The sequence below is a fragment of the Coturnix japonica genome, chromosome 18, assembly GCF_054131305.1.
Source record: "Coturnix japonica strain WE chromosome 18, WE-NBRP24, whole genome shotgun sequence".
Taxonomy (NCBI): domain Eukaryota; kingdom Metazoa; phylum Chordata; class Aves; order Galliformes; family Phasianidae; genus Coturnix; species Coturnix japonica.
In genome coordinates, this window is record NC_140680.1 from 12,753,347 (window position 1) to 12,768,336 (window position 14,990).

Below are 14,990 nucleotides of genomic sequence, written 5' to 3' on the forward strand. Positions count from 1 at the left end.
TCTTGCTTCTAACATCCCCCAACGTTCCCACTTTCACTCCGTCCTGGGAGCTAGAGACATACATATTTTCCTTCAGAATGCCGAAATCAAAGGATTTTTTCCAGCATATTCTCCCCGTGGATCAACGTGGATATCAAAGAGCAGTGCTTATACATACTCAGCAAACCAAACATAAAAGACCTCCCGCCACTACCAGGTGAGATTACTGACTGCAGGACTGCTTGCTGATTCCCAAAGAGTGCATGTCCCCTATGGCTGAAGCTCTCTCCTGAACCATCTATTTGTTCTCCAGCGATCTCAGGAGGGTTTACACAACACTGCAAGACAATATAGGTGGTTTGGTATTTCACTGCAACAGAGGAAATGCCATTGTAAGTACTTGAACCAACAACATGTCTCTGCTGACAAAATACTCATTGGATCAACTCATGCCTTACCTGGGTCAGCTGAGTCATCACTATTGCAGGAGGGTAAAACATTTAGATTAACTAATATTGAACAATGCTGGCCAACAGAAGCTTACCTAGCATTGCTATAGTAAAACAAAAACATCTGTTTGAGTTTGAGTAGATATTTTTAACTCTGATTCAAAGAATTCAAGGGATGGAGCCTCTACTCTGAGAGAAGGAAAAAATAATCAGCTTAACCTGTCTAGGTGCCTCGGTGGACACATCGTTCATGCTTTTCATGTCAATAGCAAAAGCATCAGTGGGGAACTGCACCTTGTCGACAGCAAAATCTGTCAGCATCACGGCACAGATCCACTGGAAACTGAGCTCTCCTCCAGCCAGCTCAAAGGAGCTCCTGGCATCGCATCGCTCCCCACATCCAGGCCAGAGGACCCACTGTGGCTGGACAGGCAGATCCTCCTGCAGTCCCCCTGTGTCTGTAGAAGAAGCAGAAGCATAACTCCATCAGGGGAACTAACGAGATGTAAATGTATTCCGTCAGAGGTTGATCCAAAGCTCACTGATGTCAATTATTATTAATGTAATTAGTACTGTATAAGCACTTCAAGACGTAATTCAAGTCAGGTCTCCAACACGCCAGACTGTGTATATATGCAGAGCAGATTTAAAGGGTTGACAATCTAAATAGGTGTGATAGACAAAAAAAGAAACGGAGGAAAGAGACATGAAGAGATATAAAAAAGAGCAGATCATTTGCCACAGAATTCAAATCTTATTCTTGCTTTTTGTCAGCCAAATCATGTACCCTTCAGAGGGAATTTTCAGTAAATGTTAAATCAACAGTGTGTTCCTTAAATGGCATTTTAGATCTTTATTTCTGAAGAATTTTGCCTTGTCTTAAATTTTCATTAATTTTACCCCTCCTTTATCAAACACGAGCACACTACTTATTTCAGTAGCACTGGATATGTATTCAGGGTCATTCAAACCCAGCCAACAGCATGACCCTGCAGTTACCCGAATGAATTGCTGAACAAAACCCACCAGGAGCTTCGCCTTCCTCTCCACTGATAATTAAAAATGACTGAGTCACATTGTGCATTTTCTGCACTCCTACACAGCCTCCTCCAAGGTAACTGCTTTGCTCCAGCATCGCGGCCAGATGCCAATCCACAATAACATCTCTGCGTGCTGGCACCAGCCCAAAGTCATCTTTTTATTTTCTCTTTTTCTTCCTTTTTTCTTTCAGTGCAGAAAGGAGGGTTTGCATTTGCAGCAGGAGGGGTGAGCAGCAGGCAGCAGGGAGAGGAGAACGGCTGGGCTCACTGCAAGGAGCTCTGAGCTTTGCACGAGCCCTCTCCCCAGCTCCTGCACCAAGAGCACCCTCTGCTGCTGCACTCCTCCTGCCAAAAGCCCACGTGAGGTTGGGGTGTCTGCTGAGCCCTACCTGCAGCACCTCATCGGATGTGCCTGGTACCCCAGCACCCAGCAGGACAGAGCTGGCATTTACCCCATGCTCAGCTTTTATGGGTTGAAAGATGGGAACTGCTCACACCTCCATCCCCAGTTATACAAAACCTGCTGGTTCCAAAGCCAAAGGATTAAAAACATGGCAGGAAACTCCTTGTTCTTTAAGTCTAGTGAGGGGGCTTTTCCCCTACAGCACAGTGCATAGGTGTAGTAGAGAATGTGGACTGCATTGGAGCCCTCGGCTACGGCATGGGCTTTATGTGGAAATTTTTGTAACTGCCATTGCCATTAGGCCATATGAATGTAATTATAATATTCCAATAGAAATCATTCAAGTATGTGGTAAACCAAGGGAACATACAAGGGAATGTGTGTAAGATAATCTCTCTATCGTGCGCTGCAAGGACACCGGGATTCCTTCCAGAATCCAAGTGTTGCCCACACCTCCCTGCAGCCGGGTGAGCCAGGCTGACAGCAATGGGCACTGCCTGGGTACTCAGAACTGCCAAGCAGGCAGTTGCACCAGTGCAGATGACAAAAAGAAGCGATAGGAAGGTATTTTGTAGCTGGAAAAGGCAAGTCAACATATAAATCCTAGTTAAAATATCTTTATTAGCAGCATTTTAATCACTTGCAAAATCTGGAACGGGATCAAACTAAACATAAGGCAGCAGCTGCTGTAAACAGCCGTTGTTGAAATGGAAAAATGATTAGCACCGAGGGAAGGATGTCAGGCATAACGAGTCTGCGCCGTGTGCTGCTGGAGCCCAGCACCAAGCACTGCTGGGCACTGCCACCTTCACCCAGAGTCCTCACTCCCATCCTCCAATCTGTGGGTGGGGATCATGGGCCCCTGCCCATATTTACCACCTTAGAAGGTATATCTCAATCTCTGCTTTCAGGAGAGCGAACAATCACATGGAGGAAGGAGTCTTCCTCTTTCCATCATCACACAACAGAATAACACTGAAAGTCACTTCAATTACTGCTAAATTAGAGAAGGGTAAGCACCCATCTCAACCTGAACCCAATCTCAGAGACATATGGGATGCACACTGGCAGGAGCTGCATGACATCACTTCCAGATCACTACAACCATCCTACTACCATCCTTAGTAATTCTGAAACAACTGCAGTCATCCTTGCATACTTTTAACCACTACCAGTACCACAAAGGCAAATATGGCTGTGATGGGGCTCAGGGAGCACCAGGGCCAGGCCCAACTCCTGCCTGCACAGCAGCTCCAGCTGCACAACAGCAGCGATGCAGTTTGCCCTCCCTCATTCAAGGCACTTTCCATGTTGTGTATGGGTGGATCCTTTGGCAAAGTGAAGGCGTGAACTGGGAATATTTCTTTTTCCCAGCAGAGACAACTTCGCAGCAGCAGAGTCCAACCCCAGTGGAGCACTGGTGCTCACTGTGAACAAAATCACTACAACCATAAAGGAATGAGAAACAGATATTTTGCTGGGTACTTTTTATGGTTGGTTTTAGATTCTCTGTCAATACTTGGCAAGCCAAAGAGCTCAGGCAATGGGTGAGAAAGCTACAACACTCAGCCAGTAAGAATGTGAATTTGTCATCATTTTAAGTTAAAAATACTCAATCTGCTTTCACTGCACATGCCACCATAGCTACAGAAAAGGTGCAAAATGAACTTCTAACATAATTTTCAGGTTGAACTAGTCTACATAACAACATTAAATATTCAGTGCACCCTGAAGAGTAGTTCAGATATATCTGCTACTTTTTAATGTTGCTGTCTCAGCAATGTCCCTCCTACAGCAGCAGTGCTTATTATGATTTCTTTGATTTTCATGTTTTGCTGATGCACTTTAATTCATCCTCCTCCTCATTTGTGGAGGATTCATCTTCCTCCACCAAAGAGAGCAACAGTGAGCCCAAACCAGTGGACCCCATGGAGATGGATCTACCTCCAGAGGACGAACCAATGGAGGTGGATCCATCTCCATCAGGCCCAGGCAAGCACTATAACATCATGCTTGCCTGGAGAAACCTGGCAGCACAGCAGAGGCTCTTGATTTCCATCTCAGCCTTAGAAGAGTCACCATCCACCAGAGAGCCCCTGGGCCAGCTGCTGCTCTCCAGAACCCCTTCTTACCCATCCCCATCCTCATCCTTCCCCTGTGGTTTTTAATCACACCATCCATCATCCCAGCTTCCTTTTACTCTCCAGCATTCCTCTTCCCATGCACCACTCAAATCACTCCTCCTGTCCCCAGGGTGTATAAATTAGCTTCCTTTTTCTGGCTTCTTTTTTTCTCAGCCATGCCCCCTTATGAGATCAGGTGATTAGCAGCATGTGTAATTAAAATCAGTTTCCCTAGCAGCACTGAAATGAGACCAGGAACACAGGAGGGCACCACACAGATCCCATGAAGGCCTGAACCTCATTCATCACACAGGCAAAGCAGAGAGGCCACAACCACTGTGTGAGCCATGCCCAGCAGAAGACTTTCATTTGGATGGGAAGAAGGGCTCAAGTTTAGCATGGGGGTCCATTCCAGTTGCTCCACTAGGATTTTGGTTTCAAAGCTGAGCAATAAACAGTTTAGAAGAACAATACTAATCAATAATACTAATAAAACCTGAAAAATTATGTTTTCTTTGATTTTCATGTTTTGCTGGTGCATAACATGATCTGTCAGAATAAGCTGAGCACAGAACTGTAGCTGCTCTCACACAGCTTTCATGAAGCTGGTAACCATGTTTCATGCGAAAAAAGAGCGAGGCAAGAGCGTATCTAAGTCTATACATGGTATCTCTCCCTAATCCACAGTGTCTATTCCTAACTCTTCCAATCATTCTGATCTATCAGGATCCAATCCAGAATACCCACTGTAGAGCACCAAAATACAGCTATTCCAAAACTAAGTTATTTGATCCCACTGACTTTCTTTTGCTTCTCTGAAGACAGAGGAGGCTACAGCTGTGGTTCACTCTGCAGCATCTCTTAACATCTGAAGAGCTCCTGTCCCCTTCTTCACCACCAGGAAATCACAAGAATTTCCAGCCTCAAACAGGGCTCTAATCACTTTGAGTATAAATACATACACGTACCATCATCACTCCTGTTTGCCATGGTGAGCCTATGTCCATTCTGTCATCACCCAAACTTATAACGTTGAGTTGAAAAGTACTACTGTAGGCTTGAGAAGTGTATTCATAGTGATAAGCTATGAGTTTTGTCTGAGACCAGAGGAAAAAAGCATTGTCTAGTATCTTTCATTTCCATAAGGGGGAGCCTGTGCATAGAGGATTACTGGCTGGTGACTCCAGCCCCAGAGAATTTACAGTTATCGCTCAGTGCGACCTGCTTTGATGCCATTCCCTGCCTGGGACAGGGCACACAAGTTCAGCATCAGTGTTGGGGCTGCCACGCTCTGGAGATGCTGCACTGTAAGGGTGAGAAGGAAATGTTACGACGTTAACCTAAGCTACACAACCCACACAAGTATGACTTCTATGACCTAATTCTATTAGCAGAAGGTTAATGGTTTTATTTAGCTGAAGTGCAAGTGATACCACACATGCAAATAACTCCCTGTGGTTTGGAGATTGACTATATAGTAAATATTAATGTTTGTGAGATGAAGAATAATTGTGAAGGTTATGAGTCGAGGTCTGAGTAAAGGTTACGGGATAACTGGCTATCAGCTGCTAACAAGCCAGAAATTAAAGATGTTGCTTTAATCTGTCTTTAGGAAGACACCTTCCAATCCTTTCTGCATCTTCTGGAGGCAGCTCTGCAAGTCAACGGCTGTGGACATTAAGACAAAATTCCCCAGTTCCTACATGTGTATGTCTGTTTGTCTACCCAAAACCTATATCCCTAAAAGCAACTTCTTAAAACGTGCTTTCCCTCCTGCTCTTACAAGCATGCCTGATTAAGATGAAGCCTCACCAGCATCTCCTCCTCCTTCTTTCAGGAACATCCCCACAAGACTGGGATGGACAGTTCTTAACATATATGAAAATAATGAAGTACATTTAAATCAACAGCTCCAGTGACACAAAGCTCTTGTGACAGGTGTTATAAAATGGATTATATTCATTATTAAATTGGTAAAGAAATAGTGAAATTCATCTAAAATCCTCCAGCTGTTCCTTACTGAAGCCCACACTTTCACCCCACAGTCTATGGGTTCTACAGAGGGACTGCAGTGAATCACATTGGTTCTTCTGGGCTTTAAACACTTCTGCATCATGGGTGAGCTATTTGACCTAATTGGTTGCCACAAAATAAAGCCCCTTTGTAATTTAACATAAAACACATCCACATCTATGACCTGAGGAGACAGATAGTGAGGAGATATGATATCAGATCACAGTAATGTTTCTTCTGGTACAACACTAGAGGAGAATCGATCCAAAGAAAACTCTTTAGCAGATTGAAGCAATTGAAGAAAAAAGAAAAAAGTACATTTACTTGTTAATGCCTAATAGTCTCAGATGTCTACTGTACAAAGGAAAGTATTTGAACAGCTTAAAAGTTTTATGGCTAGAATAACATTCAATAAAAGATACATTTTTTTTTGCAGGACTGGTTAAGAAACCACATACAGGCAGGGATTCCCGGAAACCCCAGGGGCAGCTGAGCTCCAGAGAGCAGGGTGGGCAGCAGGGACAGGCCCAGCCCCACTGCCCCCCATTAGGAGGAAGGGAAGGGACTTCTCCCCAGGTACTGTATTCACCCTCCCTCAGGTGTGTTCTCAGAAGTCTGACATATCAGACAGTTGTGAGCTGTCAGCTGCCATGCTCAGAACTCTCCCTTCAGACTTATACCAAGTTCTAAGCCTCACTGCTGCAGACTCCAGCCTATATGGCAAGGATGGAGACCACCTCAGCCATAGATGGAGACCACCTCAGCCATGGCCATGATGGCTGAATGTCAGCATCCAGGACAGAAGCAAACACATCTGATGCACCCAAAAGGACACCAGCTCTGGTTCAAAGGAACAAGATCAGGGATCTGTGGCCTCAAACTCAACTCAACCCAAACTGCCTCCTGGCTCAGGCAGTTTTACGTTAGGAAAATCCCCAAAATGAAAGCTGGGTGCTGTCTTTGTCATCTACCCAGAAATCCGACCTGCTGCCTGTTTCGCTGCAACACCCTGTTCAAAGGAGAAGCCATGAACTCTGTGAGCAGTGCTGTACTCCGGACAGAAGTGCTAGGCCGAGCTTCAAACGCTCTGGCATGATGACTTACAGATTTGTATCAGGACCACAGCAGGGGAGGCACTGCTTCTCACTACTTAAAGAGCTGAAACCAGGTGAGACACGGTGTTTTCTAATAAGTTTGACCTAGAATTTTAAAATGCCTTTGATTCCAAAATTCAAAGTGAAACTCAGAGAAATGAACCCATATGAACCAAGCCCAAGAATGCATCTCTGCAAAGCACTGTGAGGTGAAAGCACAGCTTTGCAAAAGCTTTTCTTGATGTCTTCTTTCCAATAGGCTTCTAAAACAGTTACCAACTTCTGACTGACCAAATGCAAAATGCCTTCTCTGTACTGTTCTCAAACGGCTTTAAAAACAACTGGTTATAGATTATGAGTGCATTAAGAAAATGCCTTCATCTTATGCAAGCATCTTACAGGGTTAACGGGAGTGATCTTCTTTTGCCATAACTGCAATTGATGTCAGTGTGATCTGAAGGAGTGCTGAGGTGGAGAACAGAGGGAAATGCAAAATGAAACCCTAACAAAGTACAGCTGCATGGTATTTACTAGTGCTTGCCTGACAGATGTCTTCCCATGCATGAGCACATCAACACTATGGAACACCAGCACAAGGTACACTCCACAAATGAAGTGCCACTTCATAATCATAGGCCACTGATACACACAGATATAATCACACAGGTATACACAAGATGCATCACATCACCAGATAATGCAGATCATGCTGTCACTGCTTTCTGTGAAATGCCTGTATACTCCACACTCATTGTGGCACCTGGACTGGTTTAAAGCCACACATCTGTTCTTTTCTCTCCCAGTGCTGATGGCACTCAGCAGCCATCCTGAGGACATGCCTCTTTCTGGATGGGAACCAGACCTGAACGAAGATATTTGCACGAGTGTTTTCTGTAAGCAACACCCTCACATCCACCAATGCTTTTCCTTCCTGACCTGTAGCAAAGAGATATCATCTCCACAGCAGATGCCAGTAGACAAATTTCCTTGAGTGTGCTAAAAACTATGGAATCTTTGTTCTTTAAGTAAAATCATGTACCACTTCCTCTACACAGGGTATTCTGCTACCTACATAAAACATTATTCTGATCTTTAACCTTTTAAGGAACCATGCTGTATGCAATACTGGGGAAAAATAACATGGGAACAGGCAAACATACATGGAAAGATAGTTTTGTTACTCTCCAACGTTGTTCCAGCTGTGCCTCTTTAAATGTGCTCAGCATGTAGCCTGTTTTTCTGTCTATATCCCCACTGTGCATTCTTCTGCCTTCAATTCAGCCTTCCTTCTTGCACCTCCAGCTATCTCCTCTCTCTGTTTCAAAGCATCCTGATTAGCAGGAGCAACAGTGAACAGAGAAATGGTGCCAGGGAGTAGGAAGAGACCGTCCCATTAAGAGGAATGGCCTTCATCCCTCCACTTAGCTACTGAAACGTGACCACAGTCTCTGGTTCCTTCTGCTGTCTTCAGGGCAGCTGGATGGACACTATGAGAGGTAAGCGAGTCTGCTCCAGCTCACTGGGACAGAATAAAATGTTAGTTTTGAATGAGTTAGCAAAGGACAGGTTCAACTGATTCAACAGGCTCACCTAAGAATTACATGAAGAATCACCAGCTCTCCATTGCATTTTTCCAGCCGCAAACAACCACACAGCAGGTTCCGTGTGCTTGGTTAGGCACCCCTCCCCACAGTGCACACAGACCCATGCTCCTCTTTCCCCACAGAGGCAACACATTGCTCCTCTCTGCTCTCCTGCCTCAGCTACACACCCTGGCTTCCCTGCTACTACCATTCATGACCACAATATGCACCCTATTCTGGAACAGAGGCATTTAATTACTGCTATGTGGTCTTGCTTGTGGTCTTGCTTTCGTTTGTTTATTTTGTTTTGTTTGTTATGTGGTTTTGGAACCCAGAAACAAAGGCATATGGCTTTGCAAAGAGCTCTGTTTTGCTGCGCGCTTCTACTAATAATTAAATGCAAACTTTCCTTGAAGCTTCTCTTGCAACCAGAACAACCACAGCATTTCTCCCTCTGCAGGGATGTGCTGCTCTCTGCAAGACAAGACTGTCCATGACAGCAAGCACCACCTACTCCACAATGACACAGGGTCAAGAAAAAATGCTCATCATCTTTCCATCGAGTGTGGCTTACTCACAGTACTAGAAGGTCCAGAAGTCACCCAATCACAATCCAGCAGGTGCCAGTCCCGCATGGCTCCGCTTGCTGCAAGCCTCCTCTGGCTCGTGGCAGTGCCAGCTCACACAAATGGAAAGCATATGCTGAAGTTTCAAGAAATCACTTTCCTGGAAAAAGAAAACATATACAGGGAATTTTTGTTTGAGAATTAGTTTTCCAAATACAAGTTTCATTTTCCTACTCGGAGCTGCTCCCCACAGCTGCAAATTCTAGAATTTACATTTTAGAATGCTCAAAAATTGTACTAAGTCAGTCACAGTCAAGACAAGCACTCCGACACACTGTTTTTGGAGACCTTTTCTTTGAAAAGCAGGAGAGAAAACAAATTTGCTGCTTCAATTGCAAATGATGGAGCACCAGGTTAACGAGGGCTCATCGCTGGCGCTGAGCAATATCAAACTGCTGGCTCCAGGCTCCGTTCTGTTTGTGTGTGCATAATCGGGTCTTTGGAAAGAGAAGTCGATGGGCTTCGGGCAGCAGCTGTGACAAGGAGACGCTACATGAAAATTGTTTTTATTCATGCTCCCAAGGCATCTATCCTAAACAAAAGGCTATGGGTGCTGACAAGCTTCAGCACTACAGATTAAACCAAGACAGGAAAAGTAATTGAAGGAGAAAAATAAACAAAGGAATATTTTAGTAATCTTGAGGATGAAAGGCTCTTTTGACTGGCTTTGCTCGCTTTCTAACACAAACCTTTAGCTTTGCTTGGAAGAATACTAGATTCTCTACGGGATGCCAAGTCATGAATCCATCAGAAAAATCTATTTTTGAAATCTTTCTATCATGCTACCAAAGGCAGAAGTTGTGTTGACAAAAGTGTCCGTTGTGCTTGACATGGCCTTTCCTTGTTCTTTGTTTCAAAAACCATGAAGGAGGTTGGGACTAAGGGATTTATAGATGTTAAGCAAAGCCCGTCTCTTTAATCTGAAATCTGTCTTGCTTTGCCCTTAGGTTGACATTTATTGTTTAAAAACCTTGAGAAAATGTACTGAGGAATTGCCCATTCCCATCAGTTTCAGTATGAAATGTTTAAAGTGCACATATTTCATCTAGTGCCAGGTCCAGGATCACAGCCAGGTCTTGTTTGACAACCAGATGACTAACAGAAAGGGGTTCCCCTTATGAAAACGTTTAGATATGTGAATTGGCACATGCGAGCAGATCACAACATACCCTTTTGGGAGCCAGATCACAGTCATGTGCAGGGCATATGGGCAGCCACATGAAACGCACGCTGCCACGCCGAGCAGGGAACGGTCGTGTTGAATGAGCAGGAGAGCAAATGTGAGGGTCATTTAATATTTCACTGTAAGTCATAGAGCTGCTTCAGGGCGTTAAATGGAAACAATTTTAAGAGTGCAAATGAAAATGGACCGCACGTTGCCTGGGGGTTGAGTAATGCTGATGTGTAAATTTGTGATTACTCAGTGTGCACATGGCCTGTGGCTTTGGTATGGGAGTAGGGTTCCCACATCAACTGTGGGCAAGAGGCATCAACTGAAGATGTGAGTAGAACTCTCCTATGGTCATCTTCTTCAACTTTAGAACAACTTATTCTAATTAAACAGAAGTATTTTCTGCCTGTCAGTGCAAATGAGTCCCTGAAATACAAATCTACTGAATCAGAAGTGGGAGAAGCATCCCTGAGATGTCCCAGGTCAGGCTCTCCAAGCAAATGAAACACAAAAATTGTCCCCCAAAAGGTTTTGGGAATAGTAGTGCAGAAATACCTGTAAAATGGACTTTCCCTCTTTTTTCTATTCCCTGTATGGCCTTCTCTATGCTACCAGCCTTACATGTGTACATTGCCAGCTCTGGAAAGAAAACCAACACTAGATCATCCACTAGATCTCTGCTAGCTCTTCAGACAGATGAGAGACCCATCAGCTCAGCTTCCCCTCCCATCCCCTGGCCCAAAGCTGGCCTGGACGAAGTGCCAGCTTGGCACATGGCTCAGCACAGCACTGAGATGCTGCATATAGAATGGAAAACAGCTTCCCAGCACATGGTGCCACACTGAGTCTTGCTGCCTCTAGGTTAGCCAGGAGGCTGCCAGGCCTCTGGGCCTTCTCTTCAAGTCCTTGTGCAATGACTACAAAGTTACAGTAAATTAAATGGCAGCATCTGACTTGGTGAATATTTTGCATGAAGAGAAGGTAACACAACCGCAAAGAATTTCTTGGCAGGGGTTGCTCTCTCAATTAATATTTACCCATTATCTCCCTGTCATTCCACCACACTGATTCCAAAATCCTAACAGCTATGCACATATGGCTCTCCACGGACATGTTTTAACTGGGGAATCTTCTTTTGCAGCTCTTATGAGGTCCAGCTGTTCCTGCAGCTCTCTCTGAAGCTTTGACTTCTCCTCACTACCAGCTGTAGACAACGTATGCACTCCCACACAGTGTGTGACAGTGCCACAGAACAGAAGATGTCCTTAACAAAGCCAGTCTCCAATTTCCTTTTGATTTTTGGGCAGTAAGATATTGCCAGGGCACTGCTGTTCTGTCAGATGCTAAGAGACAAAAACCACAAGAGTTTAGGAGAACAAAATGATGCAATGCCCACCCCAACCCACCAGAGCAATCTGGATGTAGGATTAGCAGACACATCATCTGTTTTGAATGTGGCCTGAGCCATCAAAAATTAAGTTATGAAATTCTCCTTGGCTCTTATGCCTTATGCTAAACAACACCAAGCTGGCAGTGCAAGGCTATGGTAGAAAGCTGCCTTTACCCACCGTGATCAGGAACCTGCTGTTTGCCCTCAGCAACTGGGAAATGACCTGAAACACTCTGTTATTCTCCAAGCCATTACTTGAGCCAAGACACAGACTTCCTTGTGGGATGCTTCAAAAGGGCAAAGCCATCTTGAAAGTAAATTTTAAACTAACATTTTGGTTTATGAAAATCTCCCACCTCCCATGTAAAGCAGAACCTACTCAGGAGGTTATCACAGGAGAATCCCAGCTGGAAAGGACCTCACAAAGTCACCTGGTCCAACTTCCTGCTTAGCACAGGTCAGCTATGGAGACCACAGCTCGGGACCAACCACTCCATTCATGAAGCTCCCCCAAGGATGGAGATTGAAGAGCCTCTCAGGAGAATCCTGATCCACTGCCACAGAGCGAACTGGCACACAACCAAGGCTCGCTCAATGTGCCTGCTGTGCAGCTCCAGCAGAACACTTCTGGAAACCTGCCATCTGCCTCCAAAATGCTTGGCAAAGAAAAATTTTCAAGTGCCTGTCTTACTGTCAGCAGCCTCCATCATTAAGGAATCGTTGCACCTCACTGTAATACAGGGATCGTGTTCAGAGCTGACACTGAAATATCCTCCTGCCTGCACACCAAGGCCACGTTTTCTGCTTCTGTTTCAGATACCTTCAATACATCTCCCATTTCACTGTAAAACTATTACGCCACATATCAACACTATTATAATAGCTGACAGCAGCTAGTAATTTCTGCTGCTAAGATTGCAAATGACCTTCAGATAGCTTTGCATTCTTACAACTTTCTCAAGTACCACAGGGACTGGAGTCTGATAAAACTGCTTCCAATGGTAACAGCAAACACTGAACACACAACCACGATTCAAGTAATTTATGTGCTTAGCTGAAGAACGTGGCAGGCTATTTCATATGCTTACAAATCAAATGAGCAAACTCGGTGTTCAATACAGTCCCCCTTCTCTTACTTAGTGCAGAATAACACATTTCTTCTTTTCCATCATCATTCAGAATAGGATCCTGAACTGAATGCATCCAGGACTGCTGAATTTACTTCAGTGCTTTCAGCACCGAATCAGACAAACATGCAAAAATAGAATAAATCTATTTTCACTCCCCAAAAAGCTATGGATGAAGTAATCTCCACTTGCAAAGGCAGAACACTCATTTCTCCCTCCTGAACATAAGAGCACCAACATGTGCACATTAATTTCTTGGACAGAAAAGTAGATATAATTTAATTACAGACACACATTAGAAACACCGTAAGTGAAATATGCACAATGCCACCTTTCTATTTATGCAAAAGATTTACTATTATTAATCATTGCTGACTTCCAGCTTAGTGCTTCGCAGTTATTCTCACCTCTGATAGGAAGCCACTTACAAACGATGAGATGTGCTTCTGGTTTATCTCATCTGGGAATACAAATGAGTTGTCACCGCCTTATCTCCCCATAACATTGCAAAGCCAGTAGTGAAATCCACATGATTTAGGTTCACACCGGGTGGGAAATGCTGAACATGGAAAAAGGCAGATTATCTTCCCTGGGCTCTTTTCTTAGCTCCAGGCTTTGCACCATGCTGAGAAAAAGCTCCCTAAACATTCTTGTCTGAGAACCTGGCAGAACAACTGGCAAACTGGGACCTATATTTCTTATAGCCATTAATTTACATTCAACAGTCATCCTGCCTTTGCTCTGTGAACCTGCACACATCCAAAGGGAAAAAAAAATAAAAAAGCCTGGAATAATATCAGCAAATGCCATAATTAACTCGTCATGGCAAAACTGCCACGTGAGAGTTTTTCAGGCTTCACCCCGTCTTACCTGGGCAGAGAAGGGCAGCAAGAAAGGAGTGCCAAAGGAGTAAACAGCACTGAGATTCATTGGAGCACCCATTCTGTTATCAGGTCTTGGAGCAGGACGTGGGATTTGTTCCTCATTTCGTGCTAATTCTTCATACTGCTGAGCTGGCTGCCAAATAAATGTAGCAGCCAGCGAACACTGACCTTACCAGTTTTAGAACATCAATTATCATCATTATATTATTAAAACCAGCAACATGCCTGGAATTACACCAGTATGGAGATGACCTCTGACCAAGCAACTTCCTGCCAGATGGAGATAACCACATTAGTCCATAACACATTCACACTCATTTAAAGTGTATCACACAGCAAGTATTGGTGTAATGATGACAGCACATTCAAACAGGGAGGACTGGAAGGGGGTTGGACATTAGAAAACTCTGTGTATTTCTTGATTTCATTGCATGGAAAGCATCACATTGCTTCCAGATTCAAATACAGAATGTCCTTATGGCAGCCACGTTCAAACCTGCACACTCAGATGGATGCACGTTACTTGCTCACAAGACCCAAAACATGGCATGCTTTTAATAAAGTTCACCACCCCAGTACTACCTCCATGAGCATCTGACCACAGACACAGCCAGGATTCAGGCAGAGCAGTAACCCCTCACCACAAGACAGCAGGTATTCACACTCAGTGCTGCGCTTGGAGCAGCTGCTGCCTTTCTGTGGATCTTACAGAGCTACCTCAGCATTATTTCAGGTATTGATCATTAATGCCTGAATGTTTCACTCAGGCCTGACAGACAGCTGTCACTCACCCTCCTTCAAGAACTGGCTCTGTCAGGACCGATTTTAAGTCCAAAGATAAGAACTTTATTGTTCTGCTTAGCCTTAAAAGTTACACATATCTCTATGATTTTATTTATTTATTTTGCTCCCAGTATTATATTATAAGCAATTAAAGATTAAGACTTACAGATGTGCCTGTGAGGAAACTGGCATCCAAGATGTTAAATGCCTGCACAGCGCTGCCGAGTACAGTTCATATTCACAGGAGGTTTCTACTAACTTGCTTGGACAAACTGAGCAAATGTCAGTGGGAATTCTGACCCTGTGCATAACATTAATCTTCATA

General features: G+C 44.2%; 1 long non-coding RNA gene across 3 annotated transcripts in view; it reads right to left on the bottom strand.

Annotated features, from left to right (window-relative positions):
• Nucleotides 1–14,990, bottom strand: part of LOC107320432 (uncharacterized) — a 181,692-nt gene that overhangs the window by 101,257 nt on the left and 65,445 nt on the right. For all 3 annotated transcript variants that reach the window (XR_014935474.1, XR_014935476.1, XR_014935475.1), the window contains 2 exons: nt 9,263–9,410; nt 723–886 (listed from right to left, as the gene is read on the bottom strand). This is a non-coding gene — a long non-coding RNA (uncharacterized LOC107320432). The remainder of the gene's footprint in view (nt 1–722; nt 887–9,262; nt 9,411–14,990) is intronic.